The sequence below is a fragment of the Spermophilus citellus genome, assembly GCF_964194105.1.
Source record: "Spermophilus citellus genome assembly, chromosome: X".
NCBI lineage: Eukaryota > Metazoa > Chordata > Mammalia > Rodentia > Sciuridae > Spermophilus > Spermophilus citellus.
The window spans coordinates 142440527-142460979 of record NC_138190.1 but is presented as its reverse complement, the minus strand read 5'-3'; positions in this window follow the sequence as shown (position 1 = coordinate 142460979).

Below are 20453 nucleotides of genomic sequence, written 5' to 3'. Positions count from 1 at the left end.
TTCTCCCAAGTCCCAATCCTGTCAGATCCTGTCTTTAACATTTTAGTATTTGGTTCATCATGAGAATGTTTTTGCATTTAGTATGAATTTAATAAGTATTTGTTGGGTAAAGGTCCCATAGGCCTAGAAAGAATCAGGTCTGAGATGCTCTGGCCCACAAATGAGTATCCGATTTTCACTAGGATGACCAGTTGAACACTTTCATTAGAAGGTGATCCACTACATACACAAGAACATCAGAGTTTAGATTTGCTGACACAAATAACATAGATAAATTCATTGCAGGAATTTATCTGTTATTCATTTGCAAAACCTGTGGTAAAACTGTGAGTCACAGAGGTTAATGAGGGATCAGTACACCTTCCAAAAGTCCTAAACTCACAGGAGTGGGTACTATCATAAACGCAATGTGCTTTCCTACATCCTGTGTGTCCTGGCATGTAGAACTGAGGGTGATCTGGTAGCCGTCACTGGAGAAGAATTTGCATGATAAACAGAAACAGTGACCATCTTCTTCCTGTGGCCCTGGTATGGTGTCCTATACCAGTACAGACTGCCTGATCTTGGAGTCCTTCAACATATTTCTCTTGATCTGCTCAAATATTTGTTTATCTGATATAGCAAACAGGTTCACAGCTGAGCAAGTGCCCATGGAATGTAGCTGGTTGTTGTTGGACAGGAAGAGTTAACCTCTTTCAAGATAGTGGCTCTTCTATAAAAGCTGTCAAATTGGAATTTAAAAAATGAGCAACTGCCTGAAATGCAAACTCAGTATACAAACAACAAAAATTACTAATGTAGCCACCAACTCCAGCAGAATTTTACTAGTTATTAATTAAGCTTCTGATAAAATAAGTAGCACAGAGTATCAGCCTCCCCACTGAGAAAAAATTTTGTAACATATGAAAAGCACTGTACATTTTATAGGCAAACAAAAATATATAAAATACTAAGAAACCTAGATAATCACCAGTTAAATCCTATAACTACAATGATTTTCATACATACCATGCTGAAGTTTTCATTTCAATTTTGGGCAGAATTATTTTCAGTGGTAGAGGACAATGGCAGAAAGGTGGAGAGGGAGTTTGATGTAACATAGGTTTGAAGTAAAAAGAGATTTGAATTCTAATACCAGATCTATCACCGACAATGCATATGACATTGGACTAGTCCCTATATTTTCTGAGACTCTGCTTCCTCACTTATAAAATGTGGATATTATCTACCTTCTAAGTCTGTTAAGAATAGTAAATGAAAGGAATATCCTGCATCAAACACAGATCAATAATAGTCTTCTCCTTCCCCTCCCAGCCACAATTTCCATTCACCAGTTTAAAAATGCAATGGTAAGCATGTAGTGGGATCTATATCTGTAGGCTAAGGACAGTGTGTTGAAAAGAGTATATAATTTATAGCTGTTTAATACAGTAAACATTTTATTAAATAAACTGGAAAGTATTGTAGTTCGAGTTTAAAGTTGGAAAATAGCCTCAGGACTTCTGGTTCCAGATGACTGACTGAGCACTTGTGTTTACTTTCTCATTCTTAAAGGACCCAGTCAAAATATCCTTGGAAGCAGCAAGTGTCAGTCTGCCCAGTCTGCCTACTCCTCCCTAAGACATCCTCAAGAGAAGTTTACTAATTGAGAGTTGCAAGGCCAACCCACTTCCACAGATTCTAAATTGAGTATTCCTGATCCAGAGAATAACTAGTAGGAGAAAAATACCTAGCCAAAAGCAAAGGAAACCTAAGCCAGCTATTCTCATCAATGCCTTTCTTCATTCATAAACATAAGTGGCCTTTCATAGAGAATCAGATGTTTGGGGAAAATCACCTGCATGAAAGAGAAGGACCAACATGAATTAACAAACAACTGCAAGGAGATAGATAATTCTAGGAAAAGTTGATGAAGTAAGAAATGTGGATTATCTGACATCTAACAGGAATTATAGAATAAAAGAAACAAAAGAATATGGAATAAAGGGAAAATCATACTTAAAAAAGAGGGATCCTTAGATAAAAAATACTCTCAGAGTGTCAAAAATGACACACATCTACTTATGTTGAAATTTCAGTTGATAAGGGAAAAAAGAGAGAAATGTTTGGCTTCCAAGATACCTCACTCAATGTGGATTTTCTTCCTAAATCACTAGTTTTTCCCTTTTGATTTAATTTTCTGATTCCTCATCTCTACAGATTATAAACACTGAAGTGACTCAGGACTGTATTCTTGTTTCTCTTCTGTTTTCCATCTCTTGTTTCCTTGGTAGAATCATCCATCATCATGAATTTAAGTACAATTTTCAGCTGATGAGTCTACTTTTATATTTTCATCCTGGATTTCTCCCTGGAATTCACACTAGCATATCCAACTACCTACTTGACATCTCAAAATTAATTTACAAAATGGGGCTTCTGATGTATCACCAATCTTATCCCCAAGAAAACATACCCTGCAAATTTCCCTCACATGGCTTAATTACACCACACTTAGAGTTGTTCAGAAAAAAATCCTTGAATTTTATTCTTAATTTCTTTCTTTTTCTCATATTTCAAATTCAGAAAATACTATTGGCTCTGTTTCAAAATATATCCAAAGTATACCAGGATATTTTGTTTATGAGGAAGCAATGGTTTCATGTCTCATTCAGAGTAAAACTAAAGTCTTTATTGTAACCTACCTGGTCCTCCATGCCTTGCCCACAACTTCTCTGATTCCATTTCTTGCTGCTCTTTTCACATGTTCCACCAAACTGGGCAAATTGAGGCAAATTAGGTGGGCTTTAACACAGGGCTTTCTTTGGTTATTAATTTTCCTTAGAAATCTTTCTAATCAGATATTGGCATAATTTATCAACATAGTTCCTTCCCACCTTTACTCAAAAGTTACCCTTCCTAGTGAAGACTTCCTAGACCACACTATTTTATAATTTAATCCCTTTCCATAGTATTTCTTGTTACTTTGTGCTTTCTTTATCTTCCTTGGATTTATCACCATCCTATATATCACATATTTTACATATTTATTATTTTTTGTATTTACCCATTAGAAAATAAGTTTTATAAGGTAGGGGTTTTTGTCTACAAAACATAAACAACTTTTTAATTTATTTCTGTAAATGCAGAGACTCAAATACTACCTGACATACAGTAGATACACCATAAATGTTTGTGGAACAAATGAGAAATTTTCTGATATAGAAAGAAAATCAAACAAATCAGTCATCTGTAAAGGATCAGATTAATGTTATTCTCCTTATTAAACTATAAGGGAACTAGTGGAAGGAGGAAAGAGGGGGAGGACAAGAAAAGGTAGTAAGGAGGGTGGATAAAATGAACACATAATATGTATGTAGGAAATATTGCAGTGAAACACATTATTTTGTCCAGTTAATGACTGAATAATTGTAGTAAAATAAACTGTAAAGAAAAATACATCAAGATTTTGATGAAAAATGATTTTGAACCTAGAATTTTATATGGAGAAAAAATAACAGAGAAAACAAAGCCATTTTTAACATAAAATGACTTAGATTTTGATTTTCATTTGTCTTATTTTGGGGCAAACATTCAAGAATGTGCTTTTAAAATGGGGAATGGAGATATATCTCAAAACAATAGAATGTAATTAGTTCAGTCTGAATAGGAAGCTAGAGGAATTCTTGAAAAATAACTTACAGAAGAAAAAAATTCTCTATACTACAGACTATATATAAAAGGACTGACTGAGATTTGTAATGATGAAATGATGAAAGTATTTGTACAAGTGAGAGAAAGGGAAAAGTAAGGCAATTAGAAACTAGTTAAAAAAAATAAGTCTGCATAAACAATAGCATTATGGTCCAATCACACAGCAAATAAATGTGACATTTTTTAATAATTGATGTAGAATAAGAAAAGATAATCAATTTAATCTTGTTGGTTCTTAATGAGCCAGGATTACATTTTGATGGTTATTAATGACCTAGGATTGCATTTTGTTCTTTATGAAATATATTCTTTAGCAAATATTTATTGAGCACTCATTACATGTTAGACATTGTCCTAGGTGATGGGGGTATATAACTATGAACAAAACTAGAAAAAATGCTCTGTCCTAATGAAATTAATATTCAAATAGATGAGATAAATGATGAACAAATAATATGAAAATTTCAGCATTTTGTAATTATTGTGAAGAAAATAAAATATGGTAAATGATTTATAGTAGGATAGTATATACTATTTAAGTTTGAGTATTCAAGTAAGGCAATATCTGAACTGAGATATGAATGACAGTAAGGAAGGAGCCACAGAAAGATCTGGAAGGAGAGTATTGCCAGAAAAGAAAACAACACACCCTAATGCCTTATGGCAGGAAGCACCATGTTATGTGATAGAAACAGTAAAGTCCCACCCCCACATTTCCTTCAAAATATAAAAGAACCATTTGGGATTTTTAAGCAAGGGAGGAAAATGATCTGATTTCTGTATTAAGATCACTCTGGCTACTCTCCAGAGAATGGACTGTACAAGAATAGAAACAGAGACCAGTTATGTGACTTTTGCTAGAGTGTGACAAGGGAGATGATGAGGGCTTGAATGAAGGTGGTATTAGAGGGGTTGAGAATTGATCAATTCAGGCTATATTTTGGAGGATCAGCTAATAGCAAATGCAACCTGAAGGCAGAATAGGGAGGAAAAAACAGAGAGGGATCTGAGATGGCTCCTGGATTTGGGGTTTCAGCAATTGATAAGTAGCAGTGTGATTTATTGGAAAATAGCTGAGAAGTGGTTTTGTAGGCTGATTAAGAGTTGCTTTGGACAGGTTAAATTTGAGATGTCATACAAATGTTCATCATACAACTTTCAATAGGAAAGGGGAAATTCTTCAGGGGAAAGATTGCTACTGAGGACTTATGTTTTAGAGTCATTAAATAATATTTAAAAGTAATGGCCCTGTGACATTACTTTATTCTATCATAGAAACACATATAACTAATATTGTGTCTATTGTTTTTCAATTTTATCAAGCTATAGAAAAGTACAGAAAATGTAATTGTATTAGATTGAATAACATAAAATTGCTGATATTTAACTATTTTTGACCTACAAAAATGACAGTTTCATATGGTTCAAATTAGTAGTTACAGAATAAGTTGTAAATGTTATAAACTTTGACAACATAAGACTAATAATATGAGACAACAGTCAGAAAGCAGAGAGGTAGGGATATGTATGTATGTGTTAGTTTCCTTCATTTACAAGGTAGGGAGCAAATAAATAGTGTCAAAAGTTGATGAAACAAGAAATAGAGCTAGATATATATTTTTCAAATTTGAAAATGAAATCACTGGAGGAGATTTTAAAAATAATATACTTGTAGTATTCTACTGCACAGTAGGGTGACTACAGTTAACAATAATGTACTGTGTGTTTCAAAATAACTGGAAGAGAGGTTTTATTCCAATGCTGTTGCTACAAAGAAATGATAAATGCATGAGGTGATGGATATGCTAATTAAACTGGCTTGATTATGACACAATATACATAGCTATTGACACATCACATTGTACCACATAACTGTGTACAATGTTATGTAATGGTTAAAAATAAAATGTTTTAAAATAATATAACAAAATCAAGTAGTTGAGGGAAGAAGAGAAGTAGAAGACATTTTAGTTTGCTAAGTTCCTCATCTACTGTAACAACAGAAAATACCATCAATATGAGCTATTAAAAATAAAATAATCGAGAAAGGGCACTGAATTATTTAGCTTTATGGTGATATCTTCCAGAATCATTAAACAGTTCATAGTAGCTTTTATGGGAAATGGGACTGAATACAAGGGAAAGAAAACTTTTTATTTTATAACATTTATTATAATCTTCCTTATGTACATTATTTTATAACAATCACAATGATGATAATAATAAGGGAAAGAAAGTTAGATATTTCATCAGTGAATTGGTAGCTGTGCTTTTTTGGCAGGCTGTACTATAATAATCAGTTAAATCCACATAGCCTCTTATTTTGTCCATTGAGGTGTAAAAAAATCACCAAACGTGCATTCTAAAATGAATGCTGTTATTTAAAGATCTGGACCTCAAAATTCCTTGGATGCCTTAATTTCTCCTGTACCAGAAAAAAATAGATAATAATCTGAAGTTTCTTTTGGAGTTTATCATTCCCCATCTCAAAACAGATGGCCAGTGTTGGAAGGGCTGTGGTAGAAGGTGAAATTGGTAAAAACCGAAAGGAAGTTCATCCTCATGATTTCTAAACATACTTATTACAAATTCAAAAGTTACCAAAACTTTAAACAAAATTTAACGGAAGAGTTAGTTCAGTTTCCCAATATCAGTTTTGTTGCACTTCAGCATTATGAAATTTTATACTTTTGCCATAAAAATAACATACTCATGGTAATCAGAAATATAACAAGCATTTGCCATTCACTGTTTTTATTCAGAGGAATGGGGCTTAGATGGAAGAGTATTAAAATAATAAAATCATAAGGTATCTAAACTACAGGAGAATTGGGAATCTTTAGTTTATATCTTGATTTCTATTTACATGAACAAATCCATATCCTACCCATCTAGGAAACTATTTATTTGTTATACTATTTCCTCCTTCTTATGAAGATTCCCATTGTACTTCATCACATTCATTTCACTCAGGAGCTGCTTTAGTAAATTATATATGTTCCTAAAGAAATATCTTTACCCTTCACATTGAAACTTTCTCAGCTATAAACTAAACAGAAACTTCCATAGATGCTTTGATGATGTCCAGATTTGTTACATACTCCTTACTACAGAACACAATGAAAATTGGACTTTCTATTTTACTTGATAGTGAATGGGACTGCTCATCTCTCTTGACAACAATGGCATCTGCCTCCATGTTTCCTTTCTGTACTTCAACAAGGAAGAAAAAAATTCTTAGTAAATAGAAAGCCTAGTTACAATCAACACTTAATCATAAGGGTAATACTATCTGAGGGGACTCAGCCTATGAAGGACAAAAGAAGCATCAACATCCAACTCTCTCTTCTGGATTTTCAAAACTTTTTTTCTGAGTTGTAATATTAGCATCTACTTTGTCCTGGTGAGACATGTTTTTCTATTACTCCTATGCCCTTATGTTTGCAGACAGAGCAAAATCAGTGAAATGAGTTGTAGTAAATATGACTAGTTCTAAGCAAAGTCCCCCTTAATTCCTTATTTTTTTAAATCCTATAATATTCTAAAACTCATTTTTATAGGTTCCAAAGGCTGAATTGTCATTCTGAGAATGTTAGGAATTATTGGAAGGAAACCAAAGGAAGGGTGTGTTATATATCCTTTAGGTTTAGAACCATATTGGCTTCTCCTACCCTCTCTTTGTTTTCATGTGCATGTTTAGTTGGCACATGATGCTTCCAATTTTATAGGGAGCAGTTCTGATAACTCATCTTGTGGTTTTCAATAGCAACTCTTAAATCTGCACTGTGATAACCAAATCCATTCACAGTATTCAAGTTGAGGGTAATCTATCTGAAGTCTTAATCACTAAAATAAGGCTCCTCTGAGCCAGTCAGGTTTTAGACCTGAGGAGGCTGAGGTGGGAGCAGACTTTTAACTGATACCTCCTGTTATAAAGGGAACCAGGCAAGTGCATTAGTGAGCTGTGAGTGCCAGGCCCCTGGTGGGACACTGAGCTCTGAAGACACAGTGTCACTGTGCAAATGGCTTTAAGAATACATGTTTGGAAAAGCACCAAAATGTTTTAGTCACTTGATTATGGCAAAACTAAGTCCTTTTATAGCCCTAATAGAGGAAGGAAGCAGCGAGTCAAGCAAAGATCCACTCAGAACATAGAAGCAGGCAGAAAGCAAACACCGCTGTTAGGTTCCAGGAATGGGCTCTCACACCATGCCAACAGTTATACACAATGAACAGCATTACATACATTGTTTAGAGATCCAGATTGTTGTTTTCAAGACTATTCACCCCATTAAATATTTATGATACATAAAATTTTGCCTATTAAAGAGGAATGTCCAACCAAATCTGAAGAACTGTAGAGAGAGAAAGAGATATATAAATATAAAAGGACACATTAGTGCAAAAGTTGTAGTATATTCTCCAGGGTTAAGAGTAGGGGGAGGCATAGAAGAAAATAGTGTAGTTCTATTTTGTTCCTTCCCAAGATAGAATTTTAGTACACTATGTGTTCTCTAACTACAACTTTGAACAAGGACAATCTGTCTTTGGAGTAAAATAACATTCTGGGTGTTTTGCTAGCCCAGAGTTTAGTAACATACAATTGAAGCAGTCAATAGCAAGAAAAATCAATCTCCTGAAATTTGAACACACACACACACACACACACACACACACACACACACACACACTGCAATGGAGTCCTATCCATTATATGAGCTCAAACATTTCAATCTAAATTAAATCCAATTAGAGGTAATCATAGTGGATCATATTAAACTAATTCTCAGACAGGAAAGATTATAATTTTAAATGGCTCCATAAAGCACTAATGAAAAAAAATCATTTATTTCAATTAAGTAGGCCAATAACCAATACCTAAAGGTCAGTGAAAAACTGCCAGGGTGGCCATTTCTCTCCTCTGTCTGAACCCCAGCTGAGCCGTAACAGCCCAGGGTTCTGAAGTGAGATCCGCCTGTGATGGGATTGAGTGCAAAGCCGTCTATCATGCTAGACTGAGCGATTGTAGAGCTTAATAATGACAGGAGTGATTACTTCTCAGGATGGATGTAATACCACATTTCAGGACTTAGGTGCATAACTACTTTTCTATTATTACATCTCCCTTTTGTACTTGATGTATTCTAGTCAATGGTTCTGTAATTTCCCAAGCAACCTCAGATTCTATAAGAAGCCCTCCTTATGACGGTGTCTAGACTCTTCCTTTCCTCTATGGAATTAAGAGCTACCAAGCACTAAAAAAAAAAAAAAAAAAAAAAAAAGCTGTTTTGTCTTTTACTATTTTTTTTTGATACTGGGGATTGAATTTAGGGGCACATGACCACTGAGCCACATCCCCAGCCCTATTTTGTATTTTATTAAAAGACAAGGTCTCACTGAGTTGCTTACTGCCTCATTTTTGCTGAGGGTGGCTTTGAACTGTCTCAGCCTCTGGAACTACTGGGATTATAGGCATGCACCACCACTCCCGGCTATTGCATTTTATTCTTAAGCTGTCTATTTAATAGAGGGAAATTATTGCAACTTTCCCCTTTGTGGAAATTATTTCTGAAATTTGCCACAAAATAGATTATTTGAGATACCTCAAGATCTAAGCCACCTCTTAAAACCATCAGGGGCTAATAACATCTTGACATTAGACCAATTGAGGAAACATGGATTCTAGGGCTAAATATCACCTATGCCTTCCCAGTTGTATGACCTTAGCCAAGTCATTTCACCACAATGAGACTTAGTTTCAGTAATTGGGACAATAATATCATTTCTCATCATACCCACTATTGTAATGGGCCTTAGGGGTAGTTTCTACAGAGATGGAGGAACAGCAGTTTGGTCCAACTCCCTTCCCTACTTTCTCCAAAGCAGATCTGCTTTCATCCATAAATGTAATAGGCTTTCACATGAGATTTAATTTTTAAAAGAATTTTGCTGCTATCCAGCATGGTGATGCATAGCTGTAATTATAGTGGCACAAGAGGCTGAGGCAGGAGGATCACAAGTTCAAAGACAGCCTCAGCAACTTACCAAGGCCCTAACAAACTTAGCAAGACCCTGTCTCAATATAAAAAATAAAAAGGACTGGGGATGGAGCTCAGTATTTAAACAACCCTGGGTTCAATCCCTGGTACAAAGAAAGTAATAATTCTGCTGCTAAATTATTAAACTATTGGCCTTTAATCTAAAGAACTATGACTTGGTGAATCTATTCCAACACAAGAAGCAAACCCGGTAAATTTCCTAGGGAAAACAGCAACTTGCAAATGATAAGCCTCTCACAGTATACAGAGAAACAGTATGTGGCAATGCTGTGTCTGAGAGAGAGATGTGACTCTGTTGATTTAAGTACACAAGGATATTTTTCACCGAAGAATCTAAAGCCTCTGCTATTCTTCCTCGTCAACATCTTCAAACCTTCATCAGTTAGCTTACTGTTTTAACCTTTAGTTTCATTCTTTCCTAAAGACACCATAGTTATGCATTTTTTTAATTGGTAAATCTCTTTCCTCTGTTCTTTGAGCCAGAAAAGGTAGATGCTTGAAGATAACAGAATTGTCTTTAGATGGTGCCATCTATACTGGTATAAAGAGAGAGGTAGAAAGAAGAAGTTTCTATTTGACCAACAGATTCCAGATGAGCTATTTAATTGCTTGGAGATCCTCTATTAATTCTGAGGGAAAGCTAAAATGTGTTCCCTTTAATAGTATCTTATCTTCTAAATGAAATGGGGATATTCACAAAGGCATTGTATTTTATTCACCTCTCTGAATTCATACACAAATTTTCAGAAATGTACCTATGCTTCCTATTTCTGCATATTATTCCTTTAAGTCTTCTAACACATAATAGCTCTTGTACAAAAAGGATTGATTAAGGAGTTTCCTTTTCAGTGTAACTGTTAAATCAGCAGTTCATCCAACGATCTGATGGCAGAATGTAACAAGTTTCTGATAGAGTTGTGTTCCCTTCGAGAACAAGTGTTTTTTCATCACCCTCTTAGTCACCTAATTTGACTGAAATCTAAGATCTTAATGCATCCGTCTTGATAATTCTCTTGCCAGTATGTAGGAAATTGAAGCAATAAACCACAACTTGTTTGTAGTGGTGTTAACATTATTAAGTACTCAGCTAGCTGACAAGAGCCCCATTTTTCCATTAAACTTCAATAGCAGCTTCATGCATATTTAGCTCTTTGGCACTTTTCTTATTTTCCCTCTGATGACTTGTTTGAAAAGTTGACCTCAAATTCACTACACTCCACTTCACTTTTCGCATAATCAAAGTTATGACATATTGGCTTAGCAAATTGCTATTGTCTTTTTATTACTATTTTTTAAACACCATTCAACTGCCTGTTCCTCATAAGGACATACATAGCAATTTTTTCTTAGTATACTACTTAATGGAACTGGACCTTGAAATTGCAGTACTGAATTTCAAAAGATAGTATTTCGATGGTTATGCATTTCAAAAATTCTGCATGATTTATTAATATTATTATTATTAAGATCTGCTATAGGAATCACTTGTAGTTTCATTTGATTGATGGTTTTGTTCCATGCTGTGGTTTGAATATGCCCCCAGAATTCAGGCATTAGAAACTTAATCCCATTGCAACAGCTTTGGGAAATGTATCCTAATGGGAAGTATTTAGGTAATGAAGGTGGAGCCTTCATGAATTAATGACACTATTAAAAGAACTCCTCTGAGTGGGTTCTCTCTTTTGTACTCTTGCCTTTCCACATTCTGCCATTTGATGACACAGCAAGAAGGCCCTCATCAGATGCTAGTGCTTTGATCTTGGACATTCTAGACTCCAGAACCATCAGGCAATAAATTTCTGTTCATTATTCATTACCCAGTCTCAGGTATTCCTTTACAGTAGCACAAAATAGACTAGACATTCCGCATGCAAAAAGTTTTGGGGTCAGCAATCCAACTTATTGGTGTAAGCATTGACTTCCTTAATTAGATCCCTAAAGCTCCAGAAATAAAACCAAGAATCATTAAGTAGGATGGTTTCAAATTTTAAAAGCTTCTGCACAGCAAAGGAAATGATTAAGAGCATGAAGAGAGAGCCTACAGAATGGGAGAAAATCTTTGCCAGCTGTTCTTTCAAATAGAGGATTAATATCCAGAATCTATAAAGTAATGAAAAACAGCAAATTAATACAATCAGTTTGGAAAGCAGTATGGATATTTCTCAAACGTCTATCATGGAATCACTATATAACACAGTTCTCCCACTCCTTGATATTTAATCAAAAGAATTAATATCAATATACTATAAAGATATATGAATACCAATGTTTATAGCAGTACAATTCACAATAGACAAGTTATGGAATAGTCCCAGGTGTCCATCAACAGATGAATGTATAAATAAAATGTGATTATATATATAAAGTTCTACTTAGTCATAAAGAAGAATGAAATTATGCCATTTTATGGTAAATGGATGGAGTTAGAGAACATTGTGGTAAGTGAAATAAACCAGAATCATGAAGTTGAGGGTCAAAAGTTTTCTCTCATATATGAAAATTAGAAAGAAACAAAAAAAGGAATAAAAAGGAGATCTCATGAAAAAAGAAGACGACCAATAGAATAAAAGACAGGGAATGAGAGGCAGAGAAGGAGAACATGGAAAAGTACTGGGGAATGAAATTCACTAAATTTTGCTATGTCCATGTACAAATTTACCACAATGAATTCCACCTTTATATATAATTATAATGCACTAATTAAATAACAATATTAGGAAGGAGACCAATAGCATAGAGTAAGTGGATCAAGGGAAGGAGAAGAGAAGGGAAAAGGAAGGTAAGAGGAAGTGAGATTGATCAAATTATGTTCTACCTTGAAATGTATGTGTAAGGATTTATTTGTGATCAGAAATTACATTGAATATAAATGGATTAAAGTGTTCATTCTAAAGACTAAGTGAATGGAATAAAAAAGTCAAGACCTAAATATATGCTGCCTATATGAAATTCAGTTCACCAGAGTGGACTAACATAGACTGAAAATTATGAGATCTTAAAAGAAATTCCATGCAAATGGAAACCAAGAAAGAAGGAGTAGCTATTCTTTCATCAGATAAAATACATTTTAAGTCAAAAGCTACAAAATGATACAAAGAAATTCATTCATATAATGAAGAAGAGGTAAATTCAGCAAGCGGATAAAAATTGTAATATAAATGCGCCCAACATCAGAGAACCCAAATCCATTAAGAAAAACAATGGGACTGAATAGAGATACAAACTGCAATACAATAACTGCAGGGGATTTCAATACCCCATTTTCAGCAGTGGACAGATTATTCAGACAAAAATCAATAGAGAAACATCAGATTTGAACTACAATCTAGACCAAATGGACCTATCAGACATCTATAGAACATTCCCTCCAACAGCAACTGAATGGTTTTCTAACTGTACAAATAACATTCTCCAGGATATATCATATGGTCAGCCAAAAAGCAGGTCTTCAGAAATTCAAGAAGACTAAAATCATATCAAGCATCTTTTTGACCAAAATTGTATAGGACTACAAATCAATGACAGGAAGGACTTTTGAAAATTCACCAATATATGGAAATTGTATTACATGCTCTTGAACAATCACTGCTCAGTGAAGAAATTAAGAGGGAAATTTAAAAATGTCTGGATAAAAACAAAAATACAAATACAACATATCAAAATCTGGTTTATAGCAAGTGTCATTCTAAGAAGGATGTTTATAGCAGTAAAGACCATTATAAAAAAAAAGAAGAAAGACATTAAATAAATAGCCTCAAGGAACTAATAAAAAAGAACAAACTAAGCCTGAAGTTAATAGAAGAAAGAATATAATAAAGATCAGAGCAGAAATAAATAAAATAGATAATAGAAAGGATCAATGAAACCAAGAGTTGGCTTTTTGAGAAGATAAACAAAATTGAGGAAACTTTAACTAAATTAAAAGAGAGAAGATTAAAATGAGTAAATCATAAATCAAAAAGGAAACATTATAATTTATACATCACAAATACAAAGGATCATAAAACATTTGCAGGAATAAGTATACAAAGGACAATTTGATAACCCAGAAGAAATGGAGTCATTTCTTGATGCATAAATCTATCAATACTAACTTATAAATAAAAATATGAACAGACCAATGAGTAAAGAGTTTTAATGAATGTTTAATAAAAAGTCTCCCAATAAAGAAAAGCCCAAGATCTGATGACTTCATTGAAAAATTCTATAAATATTTTTCTAAAAATTAGCATCAATTCTTTCAAACACTTCTAAAACGTTTAAAAGGGATCATTCCAAAACTCATTTTATGAGGTTAGCAACATCCTGACACCAAATCAGACAAAAGACACTGCAAAAACAAAACAAATAAGCTTAATATTCCTAATGAATGTGATGTAAAAATCTTCAACACAATATTAGCAAACTAAATCCAACATCACATTAAAAGGTCATTCACTGTGATCAAGAAAAGATCTCACATAACAATGAACGGGAGAAATTGAAAACTATCTCTGTAAGATCTGGAATAAGACAAGGATGCTGATTATGACCACTTCAACTCAATATAGTACTAGAGCAATTAGGTAAGAGAAAGAAATAAGAGGCATCCAAACTTGAAAGGAAGTGGTTAAACTGTCCCTATTTGGAGATGAATTTATCTTATATTTAGAGAGTCCTATAGACACCACAAAAAAGAGAACTCATAAAAAATTTTTAGTAAAGTCACAGGATACTAAATCAACATGAAAAATTCAGCAATTCTATGTACTGAGCAAAGAATCTGACAAATGAACAAAATCACCCATTTGCAATAGCTACAAAAATAATACAACTAAAATAAATATAAACAAGGAAATGAAAGGTTGCTGCGCTGGAAACCATAAAATACTGAAAGAAATTTTGAGAAAGACAAATAAATGGAAAGATATCTTTTATTCATAGATTGGAAAAATGATGTTGTTAAATGTCAATACTACTGAAAATACTCCAAAAATTTGAAAGAATCAATATTAAAATTCCAATGACATTCTCAATTAAATATAAAAATCATTCATAAGTTCATATGAAAACAAAGGGAGGTGTGTGTGGGGGGGGAGAAAAATAGCCAAAGCAGTTTTAAAGATAAAGAACAAAGTTGGAGACATCACATAAGTTGACTTCAAAATGTTTTACAAATTTAGCTAGTCATGGTGGTGCACACTTGTAATTCCAGTGACTCAGAAGGTTGAGGCAGGAGGATTGCAAGTTTGAGGCCAGACTCAGAAATTTAGGGAGGCCTTAAGTAATACCTGTCCCAAAAGAAGAAATTAATAATCATAAAAAGTAAAAAAAAGGGCTAGGGTGTACCTCAATAGTAGAGCACATCTGGGTTCAATGTCCAGTACTGCAATACACACACACACACACACACACACACACACACACACACCATGGTACTTGTATTAAAAAACAGATGCATATATCAATGAAATAGAATAGGAAGTCTAAATAAAAATTCACTCATTATAGCCATCTGATTTTTTTACATAGATGCCAAGAACATACAATAGGAAAGGACAGCCTCTTCCATAAATTGTAATGGAAAAATCGGATATTCATATGCAGAAGAATGAAATTAGACCCCTTTCTCACATCATATACAATATACAGAATGGAATACGATTAAGGCACAAAAAGAAGAAAATCCTGTCATTTGCTACAATGTGGGTGAACCCAGAGGTCATTGAGTTAAGTGAAATAGGCTGAGCATAAAAAGAAAAATACCACATGATTTCAATGATATGTGAAATCTTAAAAAGTTTATACCTTAGAGTAGATTCATGGTTACCAGGGGCTTGGGTAGTTTGGGGTGGGGTTAGGAGGATATTTGTCAAATGATACAAAATTTCAGTTAGGTGAAATAAATTCAAGAAATCTATTATACAAGTGGTTATGAAGCATTCTTGAGAAACTCTAAGAAATGTATGTGAAGTATTCCTGCCACAAATATGATAATGACTGAGGCAAGCATAAGTTAATTAGCTAGGTTTAGTCATTCCATCATGTATATAGACTTCCAAACATTATGTTGTACACAATAAATATTATTTTTTGTGTTTTTTTAAAAAAAGGTAAATATGCATTTTTCTCAAAAGCACACATCATTTGTATATTCATTTCATATTTATATTCACATATGTACCTGTCTCTATACACATTTATATCTGAAAGGATTTAATTGTCCAACTAATTGCTTCTCCAAATAATAGCTCTTTAGAGAAGAACATGGAATCTATTCTTTTAAAAGAAAGGAATATGAACAAAAACCATAAGCTTTACAAAATCCCAAGGGGAGTACCAAGGTTGGAGCCGGATGCTATTACCAGCCACTATATATCATTCAAATATAGCTTTTAAGGAGGAAACCATAACCCATAGGGATCGAGTGAAGGAATTTGCAATTCATCATCTGTATTTTGGAGTCTGGAACTCTAGTCTGTCCAAACCCATTAAACACTCCCTCTATCATAAACATGCAAGCATCCCAGCTAGGTAGAAACATGTACAGCATCTGATTTTTAAATGCATGTTCAAACTAAACACTTCTTGATTATCATAACTGTAATTGCTAAGTATTTAGCCATTTCTGAGAGATAGCAGGCTAATGATTTTCTTCCTTATTGTAGGAGCCTGAAAATTATCTTAAGAATTTCATAAAATAAATACAATAGTACCTATGAGCCTAACTACTTATTTTCTAGGCTGCACAACTTAATTCTGTAGATTTCCCCAGAAGGTAAACCATCATCACTGGTTTAATTTATCATTCCTCCTTTCTATGAACTTATTTTTAAAACATATGACCTGCTTCTATAGTGTCTGAGTTTTTGCTAATTATGTATTAATTTTGTGACCAGAAAACCAAAACAGTTATCTTCATTTTGTAAAAAAATTAAATAAATGATCAAACTTTATTGTAATTTTAATTGTATTATTAACAGAACTATATAATGTACTAAATACACTAAGAGACATGGTGATGAGTCAAGGAAGAAATAAGAAAATACTTAGAACATGGAGAAAAAAGAGTTTTAACTACATATATATTTTTTATCCAAAGAAAAGAATTAACATAAAATGCTAAGACCAGCAATAGTTCCAGAATATGAGAGGCCTATCCAAGTTATGGCTAATGCAGCAAATGTATGATATTTTTTAAATATGCTAACAAAATTCCCAGAACTCGGTATTTATATTGTTTAAATACATACATCTGTCTTCCAGGAAAACAGAGATGAGTGAGGTCACTAGAAAATCACTCCAAAATCACCTTTAGTACAGCAATGAAATGATCAGAAAAAATAAGCCTTCGTTGCAATCAAAATGAAAATAATGAAGCAAGTATATTCACAGTCACTTAGGAATTTATACAATCTCCCAAGTCAAGATGAAAGAGAATGAATCAAGAGTAATCAGACTTGAGCCCATGTGAAATTTGAATCATCGAAACAGAGAAATATATTGAAAAAAATCCCTAAAATAATTGATGGAGTTTAAAGAGAAATATAAATATTTTAGAAGGTAGTTCCCATACTCAACCTACTAGTACCTAATATTTCTAAAAAAGCAAATGAATTAGAAACAGTAATCAAAGTTATAATAGAAGAAAAGTTTCCAGTTCAGAAAAATTGCTGAAATTGGATATTGGAGAGGCTCACCAAGTTCCATGTTATAGATGAAATTACAAAACAAAGGTCAGTGTGTGTGTGTGTGTGTGTGTGTGTGTGTGTGTGTGTGTGTGTGTCCTCATATTCCCTGGAGAAATGTACAAAATTATACTGCTATTTTGTTTGCATGTATGAATATTTAGCAACAAATCTCACTGTTGTATTTAATTGAAATGTACCAATTGAAGGTAGGGGAGATTCCTTACAGTATATAAGCAACAAATAAATAACAACAACAACAAAACACCTCTAATCACATTATCAATAATTTGCCCTTTTCCACAAAAAACACTGCTATGATTTGAATACGGTTTTCCACACCAAAACTCATGTTGAGACTTGGTCCCTGTTTTAGCCATCTTTTTGTCACTGCAATCAAAAGACTGACAATAACAACTTTAGAGGAGGAAAAGTTGTTCAGGTGCTCATGATTTTAAAGGTCACAGTCCATAGATGGCTGGCTCCATTGCTCTGGGCTCAAAGTAAGGCAGAATATCATGGCAAAAGATGGAGCAATGGAGTATTATGCAGCACTAAGAAATGACAAAATCATAGAATTTGCAGGGAAATGGATGGCATTAGAGCAGATTATGCTAAGTGAAGCTAGCCAATCCCTAGAAAACAAATGCCAAATGTCTTCTTTGATATAAAGAGAGCAACTAAGAACAGAACAGGAAGGAAGAGCATGAGGGAAAGACTAACAGTAAACAAAGACGAATGGGGGGAGAGAAAGGGAGAGAGAAGGGAAAGCATATGGAAATGGTAGGAGACCTTCAATGATACACAAAATTATAAGAGGTTGTGAGGGGCAAGGGGGAGGGAAAAATAAGGGGAGAGAATCGAACAACAGCAGAGGAGGTAGAGAGGGAAGATGGGAGGGGAGGGGAGGGGAGGGGGGATAGTAGGGGATAGGAATGGTAGCAGAATACAACAGTCACTAATATGCCATTATGTAAAAATGTGAGTGTGTAACCGATGTGATTCTGCAATTTGTATTTGGGGTAAAAATGGGAGTTCAAAACCCAATTGAGTCAAATGTATGAAAGATGATATATCATGAGCTCTGTAATGTTTTGAACCATCAATAAAAAAAAGAAAAAAAAAAGAATGTGGTGGAGGAAAGAATCTCAGGATATATCAAGAAGCATAGAGAGCATTCCACTCAACAGGAACAAAATATACACCCAAAGGCCCACTCTCAACGGCCATATGCTACTTGCCTACAGTTACCTCCCAGTTAATTCCTATCAGGATATTAATGCACTGATTTAGTTAAGGATCTCATATCCCAATCATTTCAACTCTAAGCTTTCTTCTGTTGTCTCACACATGAGCTTTTTGGGGACACCTCACATCCAAACCATTACAATCCTCAAAACAACAGTATTGAAGGGCATCATGGCCTTTAAGAGTTGTTTGGGGTTATGAGGAGTCTGCCTAATGAATTGGTGACTCAATTCCTTATGGGAATATGTTCAGTCTCTTTCCCCCCTTTTTTTGCACCTACCCACTTCCCCTTCCATTTTTCCACCATCTCTATGGCAGCATGAGGCTCACAGAAGGAGCCAAGAAGATACTGGCACCATGTTATGGGACCTTCATAATGGTAAACCAAAATGAATCTCTCTTCCTTAAAAATTGCCTATCTTGGTTATTCTGTTATAGCACCACAAAACAGAAAAAGACAACCACCAGGAGACAAAGGAACAATGTTTGCAGGACTTTGAAAGAGAATGCTGGTGAATTAAGCATTCAGATTCAGCAAATATAAAAACAATAGAAGGGCATCCTAAGATTTGCAAAGTCTGAGATAATACCCATTCGAGAGGTGTTCTAGATTTCTAAAAATGGAAGGAAGAAGATAGGACAAGACATGAGACCAGACGGTAGTTTTGACTTTCTCTTTAGGATGATGAAGAAATAAAACTTATTGAAGGATTTTAAATGATAAGCAACTAAATTAGTGGATGGGAAAAACAGTGCGATTACCCAAAGGGAAGGTACAAGTGGATAAAAGAAGGCTACTAATGTGGTAATTTCTTTGGTTTTGTGAAAACTCATTCAGACACATGTGCAATGAATCAGGTGGGCAATCGGGCTGATAGAAGAAAGGATTTGCCAAGGAAAAGAAAGTCTTAAACAAAATGGCTTTCTTATTAGAATCAAAGAAGTTTAAAGGCAGTGCCGTGAGACTGGACTGAAAATTCTGGAAAGTCACTGGCTAGTTCTTCTTCTCCACTCTGCCTCCAGTACTTAGCAGAGTGGCTGCAACAAGGCAGTAGTCATTTAATAAATGATTATGGAATGAATGAATGAGGAGCACTAAAAATGGTTTGAACTGATTTTTTTTTACTAAGAAGACTTGTTTGAAGGATAATGCTCATTAAGAGAAAGAAAAATTCTGATTCATTTATTAAAAAAGAAAAGGAAAATAGTGCTTTAACTTTGTAGTAGCAAATTGGAGTTGATAATTTTACAAGTAATATACCAAATGTCAAATATTAGTCATAGCAGGAAAAATGATCAAATTAATATGTTGTCTTTAATTAATTTGCTGTGTTTGTGAATCTATCCTTAGTACAAAAGTCAATTATTGTTTAATTATGTCCTCCTGCCTTATGAAATATCTTAAACCAAGAAAAATGGGATAAGCCTGACTTTATTATGTATGCCTGACTTGTGATTACTTACATAGAAAATGAAGCAGCTACCTTTGACTAAGAGGCTGTCCCTACTGCAGGCTCTCACTTGTACAGGATAGAAATTTATCATATTGTTAGTTATTCTTCCTTTATTCTATCTTTAATCAAGATTCAGATTCTCCTAAAATAATTTAAACATTCAAATTTCTGTAACATACACAATAAATACCAAATTTCATTCTATGATAGCTCCTTTTGTTCTATAACAGTTTACTGAATACCCCTACATGTATTAGATGTTCAAAAAGTAAGACACTATCCCTTCCAAGGAATACACATCACTGCTGGGTCAGAGAAATTATCTATCTAGC